We start from the raw sequence: 8,803 nt of genomic DNA on the forward strand, positions 1-8,803 counted from the left end.
TCGAGCCGAGACGAGGGCGTTGATAGAGAGGTCGGCTTTTGGGCCGTTGGTGGCAGCTTGGCGGGATATTCACAGGTCTTCGATTAGGTCGAACATGTGTCTGATCCGCGCTATGTTGGATCGGTACTGGGATACGACGTCGTCGTTTCACATGGAGTTTGGGGAGGTCGGCGTGACTTTAGAGGACTTCGCCATGGTATCCGGCCTTCCCTGCGGCGAGTTGCCTGTTGAGTTTACCGAGACGCCGGAGAGAGTGTCCTCTTCTGCGGTTACCCGTCTGATCGGTACTGCTTTGCCGGAGCCTTCCGACGTCACTCCATACTTGGTTGCGAGTTCGTACATGAAGGACCACTTCACTAGGAGGGTAGCAAGTGTCACTCCGGCGCCGTTGGAGAGTCCGGAGGCATAGGTTGAGGTTGACACGAAGGAGTTGCGGTTGTGGTTGTGGTACTTCTTGGGTGCCACGTTTTTTGGTGACAAAGGTGAGCGCTTGTCGACCAAAGTGTTTCCTCTCCTTACTGACCTTGACACTTTGGGTCAGTTTGACTGGGTTACACCGGCTTTGGTGAGTTTCACCCGGTACTTGCACACGGCGGTGCGTCCGGAGTCATTGAGGGACGGTAGTGCCCCTGCTTTGGTTGGTCCCGGCCTCATCTTTGAGGTACGAGTATTTTTGTAGTTTTTTGAGTTTGATTTTGATTTTGATTTTGGCGATTTTTGAGAAATTGGCTGATTTGTGTTTGCTGTGTTTGATTACAGGCTTGGTTGTATGCTTACTTCACTCGTCTGCGTCCGGGGACCACAGGCGGTGTTCCCTCGACCTACCCTGGTGTGAAGGGTTGGACGGTGGCTCGGAAGAAGTCGATTAAGTCGACTTACAAGGACTGCAGGCATCGCGTGAACAAGCTTCGGATTCCTGACGTAAGCTCTTGTTCTCTTCCCCCTCTCCTTTATAGAAATAGATAGAGATAGGGTGACTAGGTAGCTTATAAAGCCCCCAGTTGGCTGAGTAGCTTTGTCTTGAATGCAGTTTGTTGGGCGGCCTTGGGATCACTACACGGGCGTACCGGCTGCCATCAGGGAGCGTTTGCGGCCTCGCAGCTCCCTGCATTTGTACTTGGAGACGGCGATCGAGCCGGTTTGGTACCTGGGCGAGCGTTTAGCTCGTCAGTGCTTCACCGAGATTTTCGTCGTGCCGGTCGATCCGCCTAGGTTGTTGTTCCAGGAGTCGACCCCTGATGAGGTTGAGGAGCACCTTCACGGCCAGGGAGGTGAGGAGCTGCTGTTACGGGACGTCGATTACGACACCTTCCAGTTGTCGAGGCTTGCCTGGTACCCGATCGAGGTATACTTTCCTTTGTTTTTCTGTTTTCATTCCCCCTTTTGATAAGAGGATTTGTCATCTTTGATACGGATCCAAATGGTAGGGAGTCGACTTGCTGATGAGGACTCAGCCCCCAGCTTTCCTGACGGAGACCACCTTTCAGGGGTCGGGTGGCGAGGAGCTTCAGCTGCGCTTACCGGAGCCTGCGGTTGCCGAGGTGACCGAGGCTGGTATGGAGTGGAGGTTGATCGTTCTGAGGGTGAGTTCCTGACTTGAACATTTTTCCTCATTTTGGGCTTTGCCTTGCATTGTATTGAAGGACATTTTTGATTTGTAGGTGACGACCGTTAGTCATCAGGATTTGTGGCGGATGGCTAACCGCTGGAGGGCGCTTGCTGGTGACCTGGCTGCGAGGGACGCTCGGCTTTCTCAGATAATTTTTGTGCTATTTTTGTGTATTTTGTGTTGCATTTCACGTTTTTAGATCTTGATGATTTGTGTTGTGTTTTGTAGGGTTCTGCGGATCCGGCGAAGCTTGCTCGGGTCCGTGCTGAGTTGGAGGCAGCCAGGTCGACGATCGAGGCCCAGGAGTTGGGGATCATCCGTCGGGACCAGGATTTGAGGCGTCGTGAGAACGAGCTGCGGAGCCGAGACGCGGAGATTGCCTCTCTCAGGGCTCAGTTGGCTGCAGCGGAGGAGCTTCGCGTCGTGATGGAGCAGGAGACGGTGGAGGGTTCTCCGGAGAGGGAGCCTGAGAGGTGGTGGTGTCTGTGTTGGCGGCGACCCTTCGTGAGACCGAGACTGGTCCGACGGGAGACGCTGAGTAGTTGTAGTAGATTGTCCGTGTCTTGGACTCTTGTCTGTACATATTTACATTTTGCGTGAGGCGGTTTGTATATATGTGTTTTTGGATTGTGGTTCATTTTGTGATTTTTTGGCTTTTTTGAGTTGTGTTTCGGAGGAGCGTTGTCGGCTGTCAATTCTCCTTTTCCTTTGCACTGGTTCCTGCATCGTTAGTGTAGAAAACAGGCAACAGGTAGCACGCATACATAAACGCAAACACGTAAAAGCATTTGATTGAAAACAAAATTAACCAAGATGACTTGAAGTTAAAATTGAAATTTGAAATGAAATGAATTTTGAAAATTTTTTGCGCCAAGTCATCACGTTTGGATTCCAAAAGGAATTAATTTGAAAATTGAGCAATTAACTCAAGTCTTGAATTAAATTGCATTGGAATTATCAAAATTGATTTGCGACTCGAAAAATTTCAAACTCAAACCGTCATGGATGAATTTCAGAAGAGATTTTCACGAGTGTATTTGATTTTTGAGGTCAAGACTCGAATTTGTGAGTGCTTGAAATTTGAGCGAAATTGACGTCGTGTTATCAATTTTTGATTTTTATTTTGATGGAAAATTGCGAAAAAGCGAAAAATTTTCGGAATTTCGACTGACATGGAAACGATCCATGGCGGATCAGGGCGACTAGCCCTTCCCCCCTTCAAAAAAAGAGAGAAAAATCCGTATGTTTAAAGCTGCATCATGGAAACCGTGTCGGATTTCGTAAAACGCGAAAACAAGGAAATGTGAGTGTGAGGAAACACAAAAACGTCCTGGATCATCGCGAAGAGGCGCGAGCGTCCTGGCGGGAGGTTTGAGGTGTCAGGAGAAAACACAAGTTGAAAGAGACAAGTCAACAGCGGGAATCCTAAGGAAGCCTCAAAGAGGCGCGAGCAGCCTGGAGATGGAAGCCGACTCTCCCCTTTTTCTGAAAAACGCGCTGATCATTTTTGCATAAATAGTGATGTTTGCGCTTCATTGTTTCATCATCCGAAACACAAAAACATCTCTACAAAACTTCTTCTTCTTCCACAAAAATATTTCATGGATGCTATTGAGAACGCATTGCGACAATGGTGCCGGGATTTGTCGCCTCCGGAAAAGTATCAACTCATTTGCATGGGAGTTGGTCAATTGCTCCGGTGCTTCTTCCGACTCGGTGGTGCTACAAGGAGAAATTCCGTTCCATGTTGGGTTTGTTGACAAGTCAAGTCAACTTTCTTCTGGCTCCACATGGTGTGGCTATGTTGGCTCTTGCCTTTTGCCTTGTCCATGTGTACCTCTTTGTTGATGTTTTGAAGAAGGAGGGGCCAAAATGCTATGGTAACATGACCCTTATTCATGTGGTTGAGCAAATGGAGCATGGTAGAGATCCATCATGGTTGGTGCTTGGAGAGATCATCCAAGCTTTGGACAAGGAAGGCTCTTGTGGAGAAGCTCCCTCATTTGGGTCCCCAAGGATCCTTCAAGTGTGGCTCTTGGAGAGGCTAAGGTATGTAGAGCCTCCAGTTGATTCTTCTTCTTATTCCTTCCGTCACCTTACCATGAGGAAGAAGTTGTACCCGGATAGTTTTGCTTCTACCGAGGCTTATTGGGCCGCGAGATTGGCGGAGGAGGGTGGTCCTCACATTCGTTGGGTGGTGCCGTGGTGGCACTTAAGGTCCTTCACGGGGTTGCCCGTTTCGGGTGCTAGTCCTCGTTCTTTGATGGTGGTGGGTTTGAAGGTTGCTTCCTTCATTTATCCCGAAAGGCTCATGAGGCAAATGGGGCGTCAACAAAAGGTGCCCGCTCAAGATACTCTTGTCCAAGAGAATGTTTTTCGGAACTCCGAGCTTGTGGAGGTCTTCGAAAGGTGGTGGGCCACTCGGCCGCTTTGGGAGGTACCAAACCCCGTTGCTACGACATGGGTGACTCCCGCTCATGTCAAGTGGTCACGTGCTCCGTCCTTGGAAGAGAGATCCAAATTCGGTAAGGACGAGGTTGTCGACTTGAAGTATCGAGAGGTTGGCAAGGCCAACCGTGCCTTCTTTGATGAGTATGTTGATGGAGCTACCCCCGATGTGTTAAGACCACCGAAGAGGAGGAGTTCCGGCCCCAAGAATACGGTGGGCCGTGCATTGGCTCTTTTTAGGTCGAACATGGGGTCTTGTGCTAGACCGGAGGCCGTCGCCATCTTAGATCCGTTGAGGATCCGTTCCGAGGAGGAAATCCATGCTAGGCGGGCCAACAAGAAGAACAAGGGGAAGATGTACCCCGAGGGAAAAGGCAAGGGTAGAATGGAAGAGTGAAGACCTCCATTACTCATTTTATTATTATGTTGTATTATTGTTGTGAGTTTTTTTATTATGTTGTACTAGCTAATTATTGTGTGTTTTGTGCTAGTTTTATTATGTGAGGTGTTTTAGTTGACACCTTAGTTTTGACAAATTGTAGACTCGTCGAGCTTTATTTGTTGTTGAAATTGTAATTCCTCCCATTATTAATTAAATAAGAGGATTCCTTGTGTCAAAAATTGTGAACGGTTGTTTCTTCCATCCATTTTGTAAAGGCAATTCAATTTGAATTATCCTAAACATTTGCACTTGGGAAAGTGGTATTTTGTGGAAAGGGAGAAATGTTTATTTTTGTATTTTGTTGGGAAGGGGAATGGTTTCCCTTCCTCTTTTGATTGGGATGTTTTGTATGTGGGTGATGTTTTTTTTATTATGGGAATGGTTGTTTTTTTATTGTGGGAATGGTTGTATCCTTCTTGTGTAAGAAAGGACTGCCTACGTATCCACCAGAAGAGGTGAAATCAAACCATGATCGTAGTTCGAAATGTTTTGTAAATTTGATTGGTTTTGTGATTGTATCCCTCATGCATAAGAGGGACTGCCTACGTATCCACTTGAAGAGGTGAAATCAAACCATGCTCGTAGTTCTGGGGTTTTTTGTTTTAGTGCAAATGGATGTTGCCTTTGACAGATCAAAGGACATTCGAAACGGGCAAGGTGCCGCAACTTAGACTCGATAAAACATGCAATTTCAAATCAGAACACGTTGAGGAACTTGACTTGAAAAGGGGTTGAGGCGGTTGCTAGTTGTAAAACTAGGCTGAGGTTGTTGTTTGCTATGGTTCAAGGGTAGTATTTCTTGAGTTGGTCTAGGTTGGTCGGGTTTGTAAAATCCTCCCTATCTAGGTCACTCAGTCTCACTGCGCCTCCTGAAAGTATTTTCTTGACCAGGTATGGCCCGGCCCAGTTGGGTTTGAATTTCCCCCTCGGATCGACGGGTAATGGTGCTCGAACTGACTTGAGGACCAAGTCGCCCTCTTAGATGTCCTTGGGTTTAACCTTCTTGTTGAATGCTCGTTGTATACGTTGTTGGTATAGCTGGACGTTGTGCAAGGTGTTGAGTCGCCGTTCGTCTAGAAGAGTGAGTTGCTCGTACCTTCGACGGGTTCATTCCGCCTCGGGGACTTGACTCTCCAGTAGGATGCGTAGAGAAGGGACCTCTAACTCTACCGGTTGAACCGCCTCCATACCATATGCTAGGTAGAAGGGTGTGGCGCATGTCGGTGTTCGAATGGAGGTTCGGTATCCCCAGAGTGCGAATGGGAGTTTGCTCGGCCAATCGCGGTAGTTGTCTTGCATTTTATTGATAATGGTGATAAGAGTTTTGTTCGCTGCTTCCACAGCTCCGTTGGTTTGGGGACAGTAAGGGGATGATCGTTGTCGTTTGATTTTGTATTTGTCCAGCAAGGTCTGAGTTTCCGCCCGGATGTGAGAGCCTTAATCGCTGATGATTTCATGGGGTACCCCATATCGGCAGATGATGTTGTTCTGGATGAACTTGGCCACTTGTTTGGCAGTCAAGACTGCATATGAGTGCGCTTCCACCCATTTGGTGAAGTAGTCGATGGCGACGAGGACGAAGCAATGCCCCTTGGTGCCTACCGGGTTGACTTTCCCGATGATGTCGATGCCTCGGGTTGAGAAAGTCCAGGGTGAGGTCATGGTGTATAAAAGGTATGGTGGTATGTGTTGTATGTTAGCGAAGATCTGGCAATTGTGGCAATGTTTGACGTAGTTACGGCAATCAGCTTCCATGGTGGTCCAGTAGTAACCTAGTCGCACGATTTTTCGGGTAAGCATCATTGCGCTCATGTGAGGGCCACATTCTCCGTCGTGAACCTCTCCCATGACTTTTTTGGCTTTGTGATGGTCAATGCAAAGGAGGAGAATTCCTTGGGGTGTTCTTTTGTATAGTTGATCTTGGTTTATCACGAATTTTGATGCAATTAAACGGATGGCTCTTTGTCCTCTTTGATCAGAGTTGGGAGTGAATTCATTTTTGGTTTTGTAGTTGAGGATGGCTTGGTACCAAGGTTCATCATGGCTTTCCTCATCGTCGATGATGGAACAAACGTGAGCTGGCTCGCTCCTTCTCTCGACACATAGGGGCATTGATGTCATGTCGTCAGGTATGTTGACGAGCGCGGCAAGTTTTGCCAGGGCATCGGCAAATTGATTTTCCTCTCGTGGCAAGTGGAAGTAGTCGATTTGGTCGAAGAACTCGGCCTCTTGATTGATCTTTGCTCGGTAGGGAGCTAAGCTGTCAGATCGGATTTTCCATGATCCGGACACTTGATTGAAGATGAGCGAGGAATCGCCGAAGACCCTCAGTCTCTTGATGCCAAGTGTGATGGCTGCTTGTAGGCCGACGAGACATGCTTCAAATTCAGCGGCATAGTTGGAGACGGCAAAGTCTAGCTAGACCGAGATCGGAACATGTTCTCCCTCCAGTGATATTAGAAGGATTCCCACCCCGAAGCCTCTCAGATTAGATGCACCGTCGAAGTATAGGTCTCATGCGTCAGAATCGGCACAAAGGAAGTCTTCGTCAGGAAGCGACCATGTGTAGGTCGTTGGATCTTCGTTCACGGGGTTCTCTGCCAGGAATTCAGCGACTGCTCTTCCCTTGATGAACTTGAGGGGTACAAACTTGAGATCGAACTCAGACAGCATGAGCGTCCACCTAGACAGCCTCCCGTTTAGTACGGGTTTTTCGAAGATGTATTTGACAGGGTCCATCTTGGAGTAGTGTAGCTGACCATGTAATGCCGCAGCATCTTTGTTGACCATACTAGGGCAAGGCATGTCTTCTCTAGTTGGGCATACCTCGTCTCGTACTCAATGAACTTTTTGCTAATGTAGTAGATGGTTCGTTTTTCGCCGCCGACTGTTTGTGCTAGCATAGCTCGCATGGCTGTATCTGTAACAGTCAGGTATAGGGATAAAGGAATCCCTAGTTGAGGTGGAATGAGGACAGGATTTCCTTTATCCTGTCGAAGGCCTTTTGACAGTCGTCGTCCCAATCGGTGTGATCGGAGGCGCGAAGCTTCTTGAAGATTGGTTCACAAATCATAGTGAGCTTGGCAATGAAGCGGCTAATGTATTGGACCTGACCGAGAAATCCCCAAATCTCCTTCTCGTTCCTAGGCCGAGGCATTTTCTGAAGGGCTTTGATTTTGGTTGGATCAATCCAAATGCCTCTTTTGCCGACGACATGTCCTTAGAGTTTTCCGGAGGTGACCCCGAATGCACACTTCTGAGGATTTATTCTCATGTTATATTTCCGCATACGAGCGAAGAATTTCCGGAGGGCGCTAATGTGGCCGTCCTGTTCTTTTGATTTGACATTCATGTCATCGACATACACCTCTACCTCCTTGTGCATCATATCATGTAGGAGAGTGGTAGCGGTTCTTTGATAGGTTGCTCTGGCGTTGATGAGACCGAAGGTCATGACCGTGTAGCAATATGTACCCCACTGTGTAGTGAATGGTGTCTTGTGCATGTCTTCCTCAGCCATTTTAATCTGGTTGTACCCAGCATACCCGTCCATGAATGATAGGAGGGCATGTTCGGCGGTATTGTCCACCAGAATGTCAACATGTGGCAAAGGGAAGTCGTCCTTAGGACTAGCCTTGTTCAGATCCCTGAAGTCGATGCAAACCCGAATTCTTCCGTCTTTCTTTGGTACGGGCACAATGTTGGCCACCCAATCAGAGTATCCAGACACTTTCATGAACCCAGCCTTCAACTGTTTGTCTACTTCTTCCTTGATTTTCAGGGCCCATTCAAGACACATTCGACGTAGCTTCTGTTTCAGAGGTTTAGCTCTGAGTTTAAAGGGTATCCTGGTTGGGTTTGTACACTTTCGGTTACTTGTCGTTAGGAGCACCTAGACCAAAACACAATTTATAACTTCACAAACAACTCTACAATTAGTAAAGAGGCAAGTAAAGGTCGGATCCCAAGGGAGGGGAATTGAGATGAGATTTCTATTGCAACCAGTGGTGTCTTAGGGGTGTCACAATTGGGGTTTGATGTAGAAGATCACTAAACTAAATAGCAATGAAAGTAAACAAGCAAGATGAATTAAAAGGGATGTAAACAATTGATAAAAACCACTGGGTGTCATGGGGTCATAGGGGATTCATGGGAATTGATCATACAAACATATTCTCAAGTTATAAGCAAGCAATTATTGTTGTGATGGATTGAGTTGGTTTATATCTTACAATCGTAGGAAAGTTTGGGTCCTGGAGCCGAATCGATTAGATTGTACAACACCTACAAGTCGACTTAGTCTT

This window comes from Silene latifolia, chromosome 4 (assembly GCF_048544455.1).
Source record: "Silene latifolia isolate original U9 population chromosome 4, ASM4854445v1, whole genome shotgun sequence".
In the NCBI taxonomy this organism is placed as follows: Eukaryota; Viridiplantae; Streptophyta; class Magnoliopsida; order Caryophyllales; family Caryophyllaceae; genus Silene; species Silene latifolia.